Consider the following 19,687-nt stretch of genomic DNA (forward strand, 5'->3'; position numbering starts at 1 on the left):
AACTGTGGTATGCTTTTTGTCCCTTAACCCCTTGTGAAAATGAAACATGAGTCTAAATGAATAGTTTATAGGAAAAAACATAATATTTCATTTTTATATCAATGTTAATAACATATATGAAACAGCTATGTTCTCAAAATGCTCACTATACCCCTTGAAAAATTCGTTGAGGGGTGTAATATGACATGACTTTTGGGGGGGGTTTCATTGGCTTGGTACTCTAGGAGCTCTGCAAATGAGACATGGCACCTGAAAACTATTCCAGCAAAATCTGCTTTTCAAATGCCCAGTGGCACTTATTGCCTTCTGCGGGCTGCCATGTACCCTAACATCAGTTTACACATCCACCTGTGGGGTATTTCCGTGCAAATTACAATGAGTACATTTTAGCATCACAATAGGAAAAAAGGGGAGAGGGAAAACACAGCTGACTTATGTTGAATTGTTGAGTGAAAAAAATGATAAACACTCACATCCTTCATGCACAGAAAGAGGTGCACGGATTAGAGCTCCATCGGTCCAGAGTGCGTTCATGGCAGAGAAGATTGAAGACGAAATCCAGCAACTGTCAATTTCTAAAATCCACTATTTATTTTCTTGTTATAAGGTTAAAACAGGCAATATAATCTGTGTGGCAATAGTAACTCCCATGAAAAGAGCATCTCGGCTGATGCATTTCGGAACCTTGTACCTTAGTCATGGCCACTAACAAGAAAATAAACTGTGGATTTTAGAAATTGACGGTTGCTGGATCTTGTCTTCAATTTTCTCTGCTGTGTACATTTTAGAGCTATACAGTCCTATGAAAACGTTTGGGCACCCCTATTAATCTTAATCATTTTTAGTTCTAAATATTTTGGTATTTGCAACAGCCATTTCAGTTTGATATATCTAATAACTGATGGACACAGTAATATTTCAGGATTGAAATGAGGTTTATTGTACTAACAGAAAATGTGCAATATGCATTAAACCAAAATTTGACCGGTGCAAAAGTATGGGCACCTCAACAGAAAAGTGACATTAATATTTAGTAGATCCTCCTTTTGCAAAGATAACAGCCTCTAGTCGCTTCCTGTAGCTTTTAATCAGTTCCTGGATCCTGGATAAAGGTATTTTGGACAAACAATTCAAGTTCAGTTAAGTTAGATGGTCGCCGAGCATGGACAGCCCGCTTCAAATCATCCCACAGATGTTCAATGATATTCAGGTCTGTGGACTGGGATGGCCATTCCAGAACATTGTAATTGTTCCTCTGCATGAATGCCTGAGGATTTGGAGCGGTGTTTTGGATCATTGTCTTGCTGAAATATCCATCCCCGGCGTAACTTCAACTTCGTCACTGATTCTTGAACATTATTCTCAAGAATCTGCTGATACTGAGTGGAATCCATGCGACTCTCAACTTTAACAAGATTCCCGATGCCGGCATTGGCCACACAGCCCCAAAGCATGATGGAACCTCCACCAAATTTTACAGTGGGTAGCATGTGTTTTTCTTGGAATGCTGTTTCTTTTTGGACGCCATGCATAACGCCTTTTTTTTATAACCAAACAACTCAATTTTTGTTTCCAAAATGAAGCTGCCTTGTCCAAATGTGCTTTTTCATACCTCAGGCAACTCTATTTGTGGCGTACGTGCAGAAACGGCTTCTTTCTCATCACTCTCCCATACAGCTTCTATTTGTGCAAAGTGCGCTGTATAGTTGACCGATGCACAGTGACACCATCTGCAGCAAGATGATGCTGCAGCTCTTTGGAGGTGGTCTGTGGATTGTCCTTGACTGTTCTCATCATTCTTCTTCTCTGCCTTTCTGATATTTTTCTTGGCCTGCCACTTCTGGGCTTAACAAGAACTGTCCCTGTGGTCTTCCATTTCCTTACTATGTTCCTCACAGTGGAAACTGACAGGTTAAATCTCTGAGACAACGTTTTGTATCCTTCCCCTGAACAACTATGTTGAACAATCTTTGTTTTCAGATCATTTGAGAGCGGGCTGTCCATGTTCGGCGACCATCAAACTTAACTGAACTTGAATTGTTTTGTAGAAAGAAATGGTCCAAAATACCTTCATCCAGGATCCAGGAACTGATTAAAAGCTACAGGAAGCGACTAGAGGCTGTTATCTTTGCAAAAGGAGGATGTACTAAATATTAATGTCACTTTTCTGTTGAGGTGCCCATATTTTTGCACCGGTCAAATTTTGGTTTAATGCATATTGCGCATTTTCTGTTAGTACAATAAACCTCATTTCAATCCTGAAATATTACTGTGTCCATCAGTTATTAGATATATCAAACTGAAATGGCTGTTGCAAACACCAAAATATTTAGAACTAAAAATGATTAAGATTAATAGGGGTGCCCAAACTTTTTCATAGGACTGTATATGAATGTATTATTGAAAAAAGGAAATTTCATCTCATAAATCTCACCACATATTGCTTTAATTCCCATGACATGCTTTATAGGTTAACAAACTTCTCAAATGCTGTTTTGAATTATTTGAGGGGTGCAGTTATGAAAATATGTATATTTAGAAGTGGTTTCTAATATATAGGCCTTTAAAATCCCCTTCAGAATCCGAACCAAATTGGAATGGGAAATGTTTTTGTAAATCTATAAAATCACTGTTACACTTGCAAGCCTTCTGACACCAGAATAAATTAAAGGACAATTAAAATATGATGCCAATATAAAGCAGATATATGGTATATAATATTTATTAATGTACTTGGGCGGTATGAGTAAACTATTATATCCCACTAACATGATGTTCCAGGTGTCATAAAAAAAAACAAAAACATAAAATCACTTCTGTAAATTAAAGCACCTTAAAGTTATTGGCATATAAATTGACGTATCAGTTTTAGAAAATGGAGTCTGTCCTTAAAGGGTTAATGTCTTATTCATGATTAGAGATGAGCGAACACTAAAATGTTCGAGGTTCGAAATTCCATTCGAACAGCCGCTCAATGTTCGTGTGTTCGAATGGGCTTCGAACCCCATTATAGTCTATGGGGAACAGATACTCGTTAAGGGGGAAACCCAAATCCGTGTCTGGAGGGTCACCAAGTCCACTATGACACCCCAGGAAATGATGCCAACACCTCTGGAATGACACTGGGACAGCAGGGGAAGCATGTCTGGGGGCATCTAACACACCAAAGACCCTCTATTACCCCAACATCACAGCCTAACAACTACACACTTTACACACTCAATACCACCTCTCTGACAGTAGGAAAACACCTTGAAACATGTGTATTTGGCTCTTGCAGTGAGGAGAGCTTGTCACCAGCAGTGAATTTGGCCCTTGTAGTAAGTTGAGGTTGGCACCAACATTTGTTTTGAAAATCAGGGTGGATTGAGCCTCTAACCAGCAGAGTTTGGGCAAATTCATGGTGGAGGGAGCCTCTAAACACCCCAGTTTGGGCAAATTCATGGTGGAGGGAGCCTCTAAAAACCCCAGTTTGGACCAATTCATGGTGGAGGGAGCCTCTAAAAACCCCAGTTTGGACCAATTCATGGTGGAGGGAGCCTCTAAAAAACCCAGTTTGGACCAATTCATGGTGGAGGGAGCCTCTAAACAGCCCAGTTTGGGCAAATTCATGGTGGAGGGAGCCTCTAAAAAACCCAGTTTGGACCAATTCATGGTGGAGGGAGCCTCTAACCAGCCCAGTTTGGGCAAATTCATGGTGGAGGGAGCCTCTAAAAAACCCAGTTTGGACCAATTCATGGTGGAGGGAGCCTCTAACCAGCCCAGTTTGGGCAAATTCATGGTGGAGGGAGCCTCTAAACAGCCCAGTTTGGGCAAATTCATGGTGGAGGGAGCCTCTAAACAGCCCAGTTTGGGCAAATTCATGGTGGAGGGAGCCTCTAACCAGCCCAGTTTGGACCAATTAATGGTGGAGGGAGCCTCTAACCAGCCCAGTTTGGGCAAATTCATGGTGGAGGGAGCCTCTAAACAGCCCAGTTTGGACCAATTCATGGTGGAGGGAGCCTCTAAAAAACCCAGTTTGGACCAATTCATGGTGGAGGGAGCCTCTAAACAGCCCAGTTTGGGCAAATTCATGGTGGAGGGAGCCTCTAACCAGCCCAGTTTGGACCAATTAATGGTGGAGGGAGCCTCTAAACAGCCAAGTTTTGGGAAATTCATGGTGGAGGGAGCCTCTAACCAGCCCAGTTTGGACCAATTCATGGTGGAGGGAGCCTCTAAACAGCCCAGTTTGGGCAAATTCATGGTGGAGGGAGCCTCTAAAAAACCCAGTTTGGACCAATTCATGGTGGAGGGAGCCTCTAACCAGCCCAGTTTGGACCAATTAATGGTGGAGGGAGCCTCTAAACAGCCAAGTTTGGACCAATTCATGGTGGAGGGAGCCTCTAAAAACCCCAGTTTGGACCAATTCATGGTGGAGGGAGCCTCTAACCAGCCCAGTTTGGGCAAATTCATGGTGGAGGGAGCCTCTAAACAGCCCAGTTTGGGCAAATTCATGGTGGAGGGAGCCTCTAACCAGCCCAGTTTGGACCAATTAATGGTGGAGGGAGCCGCTAAACAGCCCAGTTTGGACCAATTCATGGTGGAGGGAGCCTCTAAAAACCCCAGTTTGGACCAATTCATGGTGGAGGGAGCCTCTAAAAAACCCAGTTTGGACCAATTCATGGTGGAGGGAGCCTCTAACCAGCCCAGTTTGGACCAATTAATGGTGGAGGGAGCCTCTAAACAGCCAAGTTTGGACCAATTCATGGTGGAGGGAGCCTCTAAAAACCCCAGTTTGGACCAATTCATGGTGGAGGGAGCCTCTAACCAGCCCAGTTTGGGCAAATTCATGGTGGAGGGAGCCTCTAAACAGCCCAGTTTGGGCAAATTCATGGTGGAGGGAGCCTCTAAACAGCCCAGTTTGGGCAAATTCATGGTGGAGGGAGCCTCTAAAAACCCCAGTTTGGACCAATTCATGGTGGAGGGAGCCTCTAAAAACCCCAGTTTGGACCAATTCATGGTGGAGGGAGCCTCTAAAAAACCCAGTTTGGACCAATTCATGGTGGAGGGAGCCTCTAAACAGCCCAGTTTGGGCAAATTCATGGTGGAGGGAGCCTCTAAAAACCCCAGTTTGGACCAATTCATGGTGGAGGGAGCCTCTAAAAACCCCAGTTTGGACCAATTCATGGTGGAGGGAGCCTCTAAAAACCCCAGTTTGGACCAATTCATGGTGGAGGGAGCCTCTAAAAAACCCAGTTTGGACCAATTCATGGTGGAGGGAGCCTCTAACCAGCCCAGTTTGGACCAATTCATGGTGGAGGGAGCCTCTAAAAACCCCAGTTTGGACCAATTCATGGTGGAGGGAGCCTCTAAAAACCCCAATTTGGACCAATTCATGGTGGAGGGAGCCTCTAACCAGCCCAGTTTGGACCAATTCATGGTGGAGGGAGCCTCTAACCAGCCCAGTTTGGGCAAATTCATGGTGGAGGGAGCCTCTAAAAACCCCAATTTGGACCAATTCATGGTGGAGGGAGCCTCTAACCAGCCCAGTTTGGACCAATTCATGGTGGAGGGAGCCTCTAACCAGCCCAGTTTGGGCAAATTCATGGTGGAGGGAGCCTCTAAAAACCCCAATTTGGACCAATTCATGGTGGAGGGAGCCTCTAAACAGCCCAGTTTTGGCAAATTCATGGTGGAGGGAGCCTCTAAAAACCCCAGTTTGGACCAATTCATGGTGGAGGGAGCCTCTAACCAGCCCAGTTTGGGCAAATTCATGGTGGAGGGAGCCTCTAACCAGCAGAGTTGTGGGAAAGCAGGGTGGAGGGAGCCTCTAACCAGCAGAGTTGGTGGAAATCAGGGTGGAGGGAGCCTCTAACCAGCAGAGTTGGGGGAAATCATGTTGGAGGGAGCCTAGTATTAGCAGAATTGTGCAACGCTTATGGTGGATGAGTATGAGGATGCGGAGGAATTGGAGAGGTTGAGTACAGACATGGAGATTCATGTTGGGGTGCTTTACACAGGTGGGCACAAAAATGAAGGCTCTATCCAGTGGTGGTTCATTTTTATCAAAGTGAGCCGGTCGGCACTCTCAGCTGACAGACGGGTGCGCTTGTCAGTGATGATGCCACCGGCTGCACTGAACACCCTCTCAGATAGGACGCTGGCGGCAGGACAGGACAGCACCTCCAAGGCATATAGGGCAAGTTCAAGCCACAGGTCCAACTTCGACACCCAATACGTGTAGGGCGCAGAGGGGTCGGAGAGGACAGGGCTGTGGTCGGAAAGGTATTCCCGCAACATGCGCCTATACTTCTCACGCCTGGTGACACTAGGACCCTCCGTGGCGGCACTTTGGCGAGGGGGTGCCATCAAGGTGTCCCAGACCTTAGACAGTGTGCCCCTCGTTTGTGTGGACCGGTGAGAACTTGGTTGCCTACTGGAGGAACTGCCCTCCCTGCCGCCAACGTCACATGCTGGAAACATCTCCATCATATTCTGCACCAATTGCCTGTGGCAAGCATTGATGCGATTGGCCCTCCCCTCTACCGGAATAAAAGACGAGATGTTGTTTTTATACCGGGGGTCAAGGATAGCAAAGATCCAGTACTGGTTGTCCTCCATGATTTTGACAATACGCTTGTCGGTTGTAAAGCACCCCAACATGAACTCAGCCATGTCTGCCACAGTGTTAGTTGGCATGACTCCTCTGGCCCCACCGGAAAGTTCAATCTCCATTTCCTCCTCATCCTCCATGTCTACCCATCCGCGCTGCAACAATGGGACGATTCGAAGTTGCCCGGAAGCCTCCTGTATCACCATCACATCATCGGACAACTCTTCTTCCTCCTCCTCCTCCTCCTCCTCCTCCTCCTCCTCCTCCTCCTCCTCCTCCTCCTCCATTAAACGCAGTGAAGCGGACAGATGTGTGGACCTACTCTCCAGCTGTGACGGATCGGATGCTATCCCTAACTCCTCTGTGTGATCTGAGTTATCCCTGATGTCAATCAGGGATTCTCTCAGAACACACAAGAGCGGGATTGTAAGGCTCACCATCGCATCCTCAGAGCTCACCCTCCTTGTGGACTCCTCAAAGACCCGTAGGATGTCACAAAGGTCTCTCATCCATGGCCACTCATGGATGTGAAACTGAGGCAGCTGACTTTGTGGCACCCTAGGGTTTTGTAGCTGGTATTCCATCAAAGGTCTCTGCTGCTCAACCACTCTATTCAACATCTGAAACGTTGAGTTCCAGCGTGTGGGGACGTCGCACAAAAGCCGGTGTTGTGGCACATGCAGGCGTTGCTGGAGAGATTTTAAGCTAGCAGCGGCTACTGTCGACTTGCGAAAGTGGGCGCACATGCGCCGCACTTTCACCAGTAGCTCTGGAACATTGGGGTAGCTCTTTAGGAAACGTTGCACCACTAGGTTGAAGACGTGGGCCAGGCATGGAACATGTTGGAGTCCGGCAAGCTCCAGAGCTGCTACCAGGTTCCGGCCGTTATCACAAACGACCATGCCTGGGCCCAGGTGCAGCGGCTCAAACCATATTGCCGTCTCATCGAGGAGGGCATCCCTCACCTCGGAGGCAGTGTGCTGTCTGTCCCCCAAGCTGATCAGCTTCAGCACAGCCTGCTGACGTCTACCAACGCCAGTGCTGCAACGTTTCCAACTCGTAGCTGGGGTCAATCTAACAGCGGAGGAGGAGGCGGTGGCGGAGGAGGAGGCGGTGGCGGAGGAGGAGGCGGTGGCGGAGGAGGAGGCGGTAGAGGAGGAGGAGGAGGGGGGTGTTCTTCTCGTGTCCCTGCCAGGAATGTTAGGCGGGGAGACGAGGTACACCGGGCCAGTTTGGGAAGCAGTCCCAGCCTCAACTACATTCACCCAGTGTGCCGTCAGTGAAATGTAGCGTCCCTGTCCGCATGCACTTGTCCACGCGTCGGTGGTCAAGTGGACCTTTGTGCAAAGCGCGGAACTAAGGGCCCGCCTGATGTTGAGTGACACGTGCTGGTGCAAGGCGGGGACGGCACACCGGGAGAAGTAGTGACGGCTAGGGACGGCATAGCGAGGTGCCGCAGTTGCCATCAGGTCCAGGAAGGTGGGAGTTTCAACAAGCCGGAACGCCAACATCTCCTGGGCCAGCAGTTTAGCGATGTTGGCGTTCAAGGCTTGCGCGTGTGGGTGGTTAGCAGTGTATTTCTGCCGCCGCTCCAATGTCTGAGAGATGGTGGGTTGTTGTAAAGAAACGCCTGATGGTGCCTTTGATGGTGCAGGAGAAGGAGATAAGACAGGACCAGGGGAGGATGAGGTAGAAGTCAACAAAGTGGCGGAGGCAGATGAAGTGGTGTCCTGGCTCGTCCTCTGGAGTGCATCGCCAGCACAGTCAGCAGTGGCAGTGGCAGAGGCAGAGGCAGTGGCAGAGGCAGTGGCAGTGGCGTGAACGGCAGGCGGCCTTTGTCCTGCCGTTGCTGCCTGCCACTGATTCCAGTGCTTGGATTCCAAATGACGGCGCATTGAAGTGGTGGACAGGTTGCTCTTCTCAGAGCCCCTAATCAATTTCGAGAGGCAAATTGTGCAGACAACACTATATCTGTCCTCGGCGCATTCCTTGAAAAAACTCCACACCTTCGAGAAACGTGCCCTCGAGGTGGGAGTTTTTCGGGGCTGGGTACGAACTGGAACATCTTGGGAGATTCCGGGTGTGGCCTGGCTTCGCCTAAGCTGCTGACCTCTGCCTCTGCCTCTAGCTACCCTTTTTGGTGCTGCACCTGCCTCAACATCCACACTACTTTCCCCGCTTGACATCCCCCCTGTCCAGGTTGGGTCAGTGTCCTCATCATCCACCACTTCCTCTTCCAACTCCTGTCTCATCTCCTCCTCCCGCACAATGCGCCGGTCAACTGGATGCCCTGACGGCAACTGCGTCACATCATCGTCGATGAGGGTGGGTTGCTGGTCATCCACCACCAAATCGAACGGAGATGGAGGAGACTCTAGTGTTTGAGCATCTGGACACAGATGCTCCTCTGTTAGGTTCGTGGAATCGTGACGTGGAGAGGCAGGTTGAGGGACAATGAAAGGAGTGGAGAACAGCTCTGGGGAGCAGGGACAGTTTGGGTTATTGTTCTGTAAAGCTTCGGAATTTTGGGAGGAAGGAAGACAAGACTGTTGGGTAATAGGAGGAGAGGAGGCAGAGTCTGACTGGCTGCTGGACAATGTGCTGTAAGCGTTCTCTGACAGCCATTGCAAGACCTGTTCCTGGTTCTCGGGCCTACTAAGGTTTGTACCCTGCAGTTTAGTTAATGTGGCAAGCAACCCTGGCACTGTGGAGTGGCGCAATGCTTGCTGCCCCACAGGAGTAGGCACGGGACGCCCTGTGGCTTCACTGCTACCTTGCTCCCCAGAACCATTCCCCCGACCTCGCCCACGGCCTCGTCCACGTCCCTTTCCGGGAGCCTTGCGCATTTTGAATTCCTAGTTAGAAATTGGCACTGTATACCAGTAGTAAAAATTGTGGGTGCACGTAACCCCAATATATTCTTTGAATTACCAGTCAGAAACTGGCACTATATGGCAGTAGCAAGAAATGAGGGTATTTGTATTCCCAATATATTCTTTGAATTCCCAGTCAGACAATGGCACTGTATACCAGTAGTAAAAATTGTGGGTGCACGTAACCCCAATATATTCTTTGAATTACCAGTCAGAAACTGGCACTATATGGCAGTAGCAAGAAATGAGGGTATTTGTATTCCCAATATAGTCTTTGAATTCCCAGTCAGACAATGGCACTGTATACCAGTAGTAAAAATTGTGGGTGCACGTAACCCCAATATATTCTTTGAATTCCCAGTCAGACACTGGCACTATATGGCAGTAGCAAGAAATGAGGGTATTTGTATTCCCAATATATTCTTTGAATTCCCAGTCAGACAATGGCACTGTATACCAGTAGTAAAAATTGTGGGTGCACGTAACCCCAATATATTCTTTGAATTACCAGTCAGAAACTGGCACAATATGGCAGTAGCAAGAAATGAGGGTATTTGTATTCCCAATATATTCTTTGAATTCCCAGTCAGACAATGGCACTGTATACCAGTAGTAAAAATTGTGGGTGCACGTAACCACAATATATTCTTTGAATTACCAGTCAGAAACTGGCACTATATGGAAGTAGCAAGAAATGAGGGTATTTATAACCCCAATATATTCTTTGAATTCCCAGTCAGACAATGGCACTGTATACCAGTAGTAAAAATTGTGGGTGCACGTAACCCCAATATATTCTTTGAATTCCCAGTCAGACACTGGCACTATATGGCAGTAGCAAGAAATGAGGGTATTTGTATTCCCAATATATTCTTTGAATTCCCAGTCAGACAATGGCACTGTATACCAGTAGTAAAAATTGTGGGTGCACGTAACCCCAATATATTCTTTGAATTACCAGTCAGAAACTGGCACTATATGGCAGTAGCAAGAAATGAGGGTATTTGTATTCCCAATATATTCTTTGAATTCCCAGTCAGACAATGGCACTGTATACCAGTAGTAAAAATTGTGGGTGCACGTAACCCCAATATATTCTTTGAATTCCCAGTCAGACACTGGCACTATATGGCAGTAGCAAGAAATGAGGGTATTTGTATTCCCAATATATTCTTTGAATTCCCAGTCAGACAATGGCACTGTATACCAGTAGTAAAAATTGTGGGTGCACGTAACCCCAATATATTCTTTGAATTACCAGTCAGAAACTGGCACTATATGGCAGTAGCAAGAAATGAGGGTATTTGTATTCCCAATATATTCTTTGAATTCCCAGTCAGACAATGGCACTGTATACCAGTAGTAAAAATTGTGGGTGCACGTAACCCCAATATATTCTTTGAATTACCAGTCAGAAACTGGCACTATATGGCAGTAGCAAGAAATGAGGGTATTTGTATTCCCAATATATTCTTTGAATTCCCAGTCAGACAATCGCACTGTATACCAGTAGTAAAAATTGTGGGTGCACGTAACCCCAATATATTCTTTGAATTACCAGTCAGAAACTGGCACTATATGGCAGTAGCAAGAAATGAGGGTATTTGTATTCCCAATATATTCTTTGAATTCCCAGTCAGACAATGGCACTGTATACCAGTAGTAAAAATTGTGGGTGCACGTAACCCCAATATATTCTTTGAATTCCCAGTCAGACACTGGCACTATATGGCAGTAGCAAGAAATGAGGGTATTTGTATTCCCAATATATTCTTTGAATTCCCAGTCAGACAATGGCACTGTATACCAGTAGTAAAAATTGTGGGTGCACGTAACCACAATATATTCTTTGAATTACCAGTCAGAAACTGTCACTATATGGCAGTAGCAAGAAATGAGGGTATTTATAACCCCAATATATTCTTTGAATTCCCAGTCAGACAATGGCACTGTATACCAGTAGTAAAAATTGTGGGTGCACGTAACCCCAATATATTCTTTGAATTCCCAGTCAGACACTGGCACTATATGGCAGTAGCAAGAAATGAGGGTATTTGTATTCCCAATATATTCTTTGAATTCCCAGTCAGACAATGGCACTGTATACCAGTAGTAAAAATTGTGGGTGCACGTAACCCCAATATATTCTTTGAATTCCCAGTCAGACACTGGCACTATATGGCAGTAGCAAGAAATGAGGGTATTTGTATTCCCAATATATTCTTTGAATTCCCAGTCAGACAATGGCACTGTATACCAGTAGTAAAAATTGTGGGTGCACGTAACCCCAATATATTCTTTGAATTACCAGTCAGAAACTGGCACTATATGGCAGTAGCAAGAAATGAGGGTATTTGTATTCCCAATATATTCTTTGAATTCCCAGTCAGACAATGGCACTGTATACCAGTAGTAAAAATTGTGGGTGCACGTAACCCCAATATATTCTTTGAATTACCAGTCAGAAACTGGCACTATATGGCAGTAGCAAGAAATGAGGGTATTTGTATTCCCAATATATTCTTTGAATTCCCAGTCAGACAATGGCACTGTATACCAGTAGTAAAAATTGTGGGTGCACGTAACCCCAATATATTCTTTGAATTACCAGTCAGAAACTGGCACTATATGGCAGTAGCAAGAAATGAGGGTATTTGTATTCCCAATATATTCTTTGAATTCCCAGTCAGACAATGGCACTGTATACCAGTAGTAAAAATTGTGGGTGCACGTAACCCCAATATATTCTTTGAATTACCAGTCAGAAACTGGCACTATATGGCAGTAGCAAGAAATGAGGGTATTTGTATTCCCAATATATTCTTTGAATTCCCAGTCAGACAATGGCACTATATACCAGTAGTAAAAATTGTGGGTGCACGTAACCCCAATATATTCTTTGAATTCCCAGTCAGACACTGGCACTATATGGCAGTAGCAAGAAATGAGGGTATTTGTATTCCCAATATATTCTTTGAATTCCCAGTCAGACAATGGCACTGTATACCAGTAGTAAAAATTGTGGGTGCACGTAACCCCAATATATTCTTTGAATTACCAGTCAGAAACTGGCACTATATGGCAGTAGCAAGAAATGAGGGTATTTATAACCCCAATATATTCTTTGAATTCCCAGTCAGACAATGGCACTGTATACCAGTAGTAAAAATAGTGGGTGTATATAGCCCCAATTCTATTGCTAGGGGACTTGCAGGGTATTTCTGGGGTGAAGGTGGGGGGGCACACCGTTGGAACGGGTATCGGGGTATATATCGGGTATACGGGAATACACTGACAGTGTATTCCATTCAGGATCCTGGGAAAGCTGGGTTGCGGCGATTGAGCCCGTCAGTGCCACGTTACACTGACAAGCTTCTCCCTGGAATTTAGCTCTTATAAGAGCTGTTGGTTGTCTTCTCCTTCCTATCCTAGCCTGTCCCTGCCTACCCAGAATCTAAGCCCTAGCTAGCTGGACGGAAACCTCCGTCCTCGGTGAATTGCAAGCTCAGAATGACGCGAAGCTGGGCGGCGCTGTTCTTTTAAATTAGAGGTCACATGTTTTCGGCAGCCAATGGGTTTTGCCTACTTTTCTCAACGTCACCGGTGTCGTAGTTCCTGTCCCACCTACCCTGCGCTGTTATTGGAGCAAAAAAGGCGCCAGGGAAGGTGGGAGGGGAATCGAGTAATGGCGCACTTTACCACGCGGTGTTCGATTCGATTCGAACATGCCGAACAGCCTAATATCCGATCGAACATGAGTTCGATAGAACACTGTTCGCTCATCTCTATTCATGATATCTCCTGTGCAAGATAGTTTTATTCTTTCTGTTCTGACTTGGCACCATACACACATCTCTTAGAAAATTTTGTTATAGACATATGTAAATTACTCGGACTCCAATTTCAAAGTGAAGTATGTTTTCTCCATAGAACTTCAGTAAATGATAGTAGTAGAGGTAATTCTGACTATTCTTATACTGGTAAGGGAGCGTTCACACTACCGTCGGTGTCCGACAGGTAGTGTCCGCTCCTAGTGTCCGCTCAAAATCTGTCACGGACATTAGGAGCGGACACTAGCTGTGTCCATGACACCTGTTATTCATTTCAATGGGCATCGGGTGCGTTCTTTTGCACTCCGTGCCTGTCCTTCCCTGTCCGCAAGTGAAGATGTCCGACTTCTCAAACGGACAGAAGAACCCTGCATGTCGGGTTTTTCTGTCCGCTTGAGAAGTCGGACATCTTCACTTGCAGACAGGGAAGGACGGGCACGGAGTGCAAAAGAACGCACCCGATGCCCATTGAAATGAATAACAGGTGTCATGGACACATCTAGTGTCCGCTCCTAATGTCCGTGCCAGATTTTGAGCGGACACTAGGACCGGACAGTACCTGTCGGACACCGACGGTAGTGTGAACGCTCCCTAACTTCTCAGGTAAAGAGGCCCTCCCTTTAAGTAGTCTTCCCCTAGGTACCTAAAGACTGTACATAAAAGTCTCCAGTGTACTAGTTTTGTTCCAAGCCCCTAAAGTTGGCCACACACTTTATATACTATTGTTGTCGACTAAACACTCATTGACCCAACAGTGTTCCCAACCCCCGACCCACCTATACACATGCACGCTCACTTCTGCTGGATAGTGCACTGCATACTGAACTGAGAGAGGGGAGAATGTTGCTGCCAGCAAATGTTTGGCCTGTTTAAGGCATCACATGTGCAAGAGCCTTGAAAAATGTGTGGTCTTTGAGGCAGTTCCCGGCTTGCACATTAGGGGGTTTAGTGGATACCCCTTTGCCTCTGTAATCATACTTTTGTGTAATGTCTCCAATAGTAGTAGGCCACAGTGATCTTTCTTCTATCTGATTGTGACATCTTTAACTACTATTGGAGGTCACAATGGACACGCAAAGATATACTGTGTATAGCACAATTTATTATTTATTATCCCAAGAAGCTGTTGCAATTTGTAAGTGACCAGATACGTTTTTGACATTATCTGCATAGTGACAAGTGAATGTTTCCAAAAGCAGCAAGCTCTCTGCTTGATTTTTGTGACCCATTTTTATGTCAGGACATGGGTGAGCCATTCCAGCCCCACTTGCCTTGATAACAAATATCCATATTCACTGTCTTGCTATAAAATACTCATTGCTTAGGTTCAGATATTATTGCATTAAACATTTTTTATTTTCAGTCTAAATTATCATCGAAAAATGTTCATAAATGTATAAATAATCAAAATATGCTATTTTACCTAAATGATGTGAATCCTTATGCTACACTTGATTGGAATGCAAAGTCTGAACAAGTTATAACCTGTATATAAACTGTGAGATTGCTCCATATGGCATTCAATGTTCAGTGTAGAAAAAAAGAACTTCAGACAGTTGTCATAGCCCAGGGCATAGCTATAACAGTAACAATTACCTGGAGGCAAATCATTCATTTCTCATATTTACTCATGTTTATGGCCAGATCTATTTCATTTTAGTTTAATAAACAAAAAGTAAGTCTGTAAAAGACAAACAATAGGACACATTTAGAAAATGCAAATTTGGGGTTCTTTTACATGGACTGATATGAGACCCATTTAATACGCATTTAGAACATGTGAAGTGTCAATTGACTATATAGAAAATTGCTTGGGGCTTAAATACTGGACATTCAGACTGTCCAATGTAAATGATTGTTTCTACTAACCCCTCGGTGGGGTCAGTTTTGGGCTTTCTACAGGACGGCCTAGACAGAGGACTAGCCCCCTCTACCTTAAAAGTACATGTGGCAGCCCTGTCTGCCTATCTGGAGAGGCGTTTAACTCAACACCCTTTAGTTGGTAATTTTCTAAAGGGCGCAACGAGGATCAGACCTGCTGTCTCAGCTCTGGTTCAGCAGTGGGAACTGGGGATGGTCCTTTTGGGTCTTTGCGACTCCCCATTTGAGCCGCTAGATCAGGTAGAACTGAAATTCCTGGCCTACAAGACGACCTTCTTGCTTGCAATTACTTCAGCCCAGAGAGTGGGAGAGCTTTAGGTGCTCTCTTCCGAGGAAGCCTATACCTCATTCTTGGAGGACAGGTTACAATTACATTTTGCCGGAATTCAGACCCAAAGTCCCTTCACTGGTAAATCTAAATCAGCTTATATCTGTGCCAGTCTTTTTTCCTGCTCCCTCCTCACCTGAGGTGGTAAGGCTTCATTCACTTGATTTGGGTAGGTGCTTGCGCATCTACCTAGTACGAATGGAAGCTTTCTGGAGATCTGAAAATGTCCTGATTAATTTAGCAGGGAAATCAAGGGGCCTGAAGGCTTCTAAATCTTCGATTTCGCGATGGGTCAGAGAGGCCATCAGGTTGGCTTTCTCCTCCCAATGTCTTTCTCTTCCAGGTTATCTAAGAGCTCACTCCACGAGGGCTGTCACAACTACATGGGCGGAGAAGAAGGCAGTACCTTTGGAACAAATTTGCTCGGTAGCTTCATGGTCATCTCATAACACCTTCATGAAACACTATAGACTGAGCTCACGTGCTCCGGACGCGACGGCCTTCGGCCGTTCTGTCTTTAGCTCTCTAAGTTAAGTTGAGGAAACTCTCCCTAAGGGGATTACTTGACATCTCCCCACATCGTGCTGCTGTATGACGACAGGGAATGGTGGTTTATGTAGATAAACTGTTTTCCCTTAGTCATAACAGCAGCACAAGGCTTCCCTCCCTATTATTCATCTTATACTCTTGTATTAACATGTGGGGGGAGGTCTCTGTGCCCTCTTATAGGGCCTAGTTATGCATATTTAAATTAATTGCTGATATTAATATTCCATCTGTTCTACCAGCACGCAGGGGCAGAAATACCCCACATTGTGCTGCTGTTATGACTAAGGGAAAACAGTATATCTACATAAAACACCAATGTAGTATATAGAGCTGAAGCATTCACCAAAAGGGGATGGTCACTTTACAGAGGACCTTTCATGGATTTGGGTACCTGCAGTGTTATATACCGCTGGAAAGCCGACAGTGCGCTGAATTCAGTGCATTGTCGGCTTTCCCGGTCTGTGCCCCGGGTGAAGAGCTATCGGTGCCAGTAGCTCTTCACAGTCAGAAGGGCGTTTCTGACACTCTGTCAGGAACATCCTTCTGCACAGCAGCGCCTATGGCGCTGTGCTGTGTGAGCGGGGAGGAACGCCTCCCTCCCCTCCTGATAATACTCATCTATGGATGAGTACTGAGAGCAGAGGGAGGGGGCGTTCCTCCCCGCTCACACAGCATAGCGTTATAGGCGCTGTTGTGTAGAAGGATGTTCCTGACAGAGTGTCAGAAACGCCCTTCTGACTGTGAAGAGCTACGGTACCGGAACCGATAGCTCTTCACCTGGGGCACAGATTAGGAAATAACACCGCATGTGTCCAAATCCATGAAAGGTCCTCTTTAAATGGCCGTATCTTCAGTTTCCTACCACCTAATAAAATGGTTCTGATATATTTAAAAGCTGAGATTCTTTAAGAACTAGTAGTATAGAGCCTGATATATCACTAGTTAAAGAGGACCTTTCAGGTCCTCAAGCACACACGGCTTTATATACTAATATGGCTCTGGGAACAGAAAAACAAAGTTTTGAGGTTTGGGAGGCAGTGTCTAAAATGAAAATTGAAAAAATATCACTGGTGAGAAGGTGTTAATGCTCTTGTAAAATGAGAGAAGGGTAAATACATAAATTTCAGCACTCCTGAGACAATTCACTATAAAGGGAGCTAGCACAGAGCTGAAATCTAACTTTTAATAAAAAATCTCATTAATAATTAGTATCAGACCATAGATTAGTGATCCCTACACCTCTGTGTGTAAAGGTCATGGAAAAAATGCAGCATTTTACAGTTATAGCACGGTGAAAGGGATTCTAGTGAATCCCATCACCACTTTGTGGTAAAATATGCACAGCGGACATGCTGCAATCTCCAAAACCGCTGCAGTTTTGGAAATCACAGCATGTCAATTATAGCTACGGAAATGCTGGTGGTTTCCCTATAGGTATAATTGAAGAAGAAAGTCCGCAGAGGGAACCTTTGTAAACATTCTGTATAAAGTGCTGTGGAAAAAAATGTGATGCGTTGCCTCTGTGACTGCAGCTTTTCCTGCAGTCCTTTTTGCTGCGGAACATCATGTGGGGCTTTAGCCTTAAACTAATAGATAACCATTACTATCCTCTGTAATATTGTTCTATATAGTAATATTGGCTGAACTTTAGGTCTGTAAGTATGCTCATGGTCTATTAATGCAATGGAAGAGGGGACATAGTGTGCGCCAAACCCTGACATCTGGTTACTGTTAATCACACCTACCACCATGATAGAAGCACATTGCATCCATCTGTTGTCCCACAAAAACTTATATTTTGATGCTACATGTTTCAAAATCTAAGTTTATTCTAGAACACAGACGTGTATAACGTGCCCGTGTACCATGATTAAGAAGTCAACTGGCATCTGAAATGCATAGGTGGCTTCCATCACCCTTGTATCACTATGCCAGTGTGGACTTCTTTGGATTTTTGTGGATCTTATATGCTTTGATAATAAAGTAGACGTGTTGTACTACTCTGTAGACTTACTATGTGAGTTAATGATACCTCTATAGGACTGCTTATGACAGGGGTGAGTTGAAGTGTCTTTTATATCATATGTATATGTACTTTATCAAAAATTATTATGTTGAAAATGACTTATCTTTGACCAAAAAAGTCAGAGGCTTATGTTATTTTGCTGTATTTAATTTCTTTATAACTGGTGCTCTTTTTTAGCACAATCAATAGAATACATGTATTTTGTGAGAAGAGAAATCACTTCTATGGGTTCTTATGGGTCACCACTACATTCAAAATGAGGTTGGAAATTGTGATTTTGTGTGCACAGTGTTCTAAAACAAATCATGTTTCTCCACTCACTTCTAGCATGCGAGCGACTTGTGAGAACTTTTATGTGTTTAGGAATTTAAGATTTCTTATCTTAAAGCTTACATCTGGAATATATGAAATGTGTATTTCCTCCGAGCCTATTTTTAAATTTTTGCCATTTCTAATTTTAACTTAAAAGACATGGAGGTATATTCATGAAGAAAGTGATAATATCGTACCTGAGCTTCATCAAAGTAACTAAAATAAGTCAGAGCTACGTGAATCAGCCAAAGTGAAAAATATATCGTATATTGGTATCTTTTGTGTGAACACCTGCTGGCTCTTATGTACTCAACCAAAAAACAAACATTTTTATCTCTCCATTTTTGTAAGCTTTAAGAAAACTATAAAATGTTAAAATTAAGAAACTTAAGAAACAGGAGAGATAGCTGTATATTAAGAGGATATTTATGAGATATTTATTATTGCTATCATCAATATGAATATCATTTAATATTTAGCATCTGCAAATATTTCTTAAACAGTTTTCTATATTTATATAACCACAGTAGTTTCAATAATTGTATATATCAATAGTACAGATGATTATAAGAAAATTTGTAATGTTATCAGAAAAAAATTCTTCTTATTCCCTTTATTAACTGTTTTCCTTCCACCAATCCCTCTGCTAAACTGACTTTCACTCTGAAAATCTTTGAGACAAAACTGCAGATCATGTAACTCAGATTAAACATGTCTATATAACTCTTTTGAGGGGAGAATGAGCAGAAGCAGAGGAAGATAGGAGAAACAGAGGCTTATTTTGAAACTGGAGATAAATAGGCTATTAATATCAGTACATATCAGTACCTCTCTCTATATGTCCTTCATGGGGCTGTTTATGAGAGAGAGACAGTTATGGAGTAGATTATACTCTACATATTGTTCTCAATTTAGAACAGCTAATCTCCACCCAGATCCAGCCTGTAGAGGGAAAAGTGCTAAATATGCAAAATCTAAGTCATATAATGGCCAAAAATAGTGTTAATCCTCATATATACAAACAGTAACATATCCTGAGAAGTTAAATAAAAGAAAAAGTATACTTTAAAAAGGAACTGTCACATTTCCTAACACAATAAAAATCAAGACCTGAGTTTTACAGTTAATAATAGCAATGATAAGATAAAATAAGGTAAGCTAATCCTTTAATAGTCCCACCATGGGGAAATTTCAGGGTGTTACAGCAGCATAGTAATACAGATACAGGATAATAACAGAAGGAGACACACATAAGCTCAGAATAGTAGATAGGAGAAAAATAGTAGTCATAGCAGC

The sequence above is a fragment of the Leptodactylus fuscus genome, chromosome 5 (assembly GCF_031893055.1).
Source record: "Leptodactylus fuscus isolate aLepFus1 chromosome 5, aLepFus1.hap2, whole genome shotgun sequence".
Lineage (NCBI taxonomy): Eukaryota > Metazoa > Chordata > Amphibia > Anura > Leptodactylidae > Leptodactylus > Leptodactylus fuscus.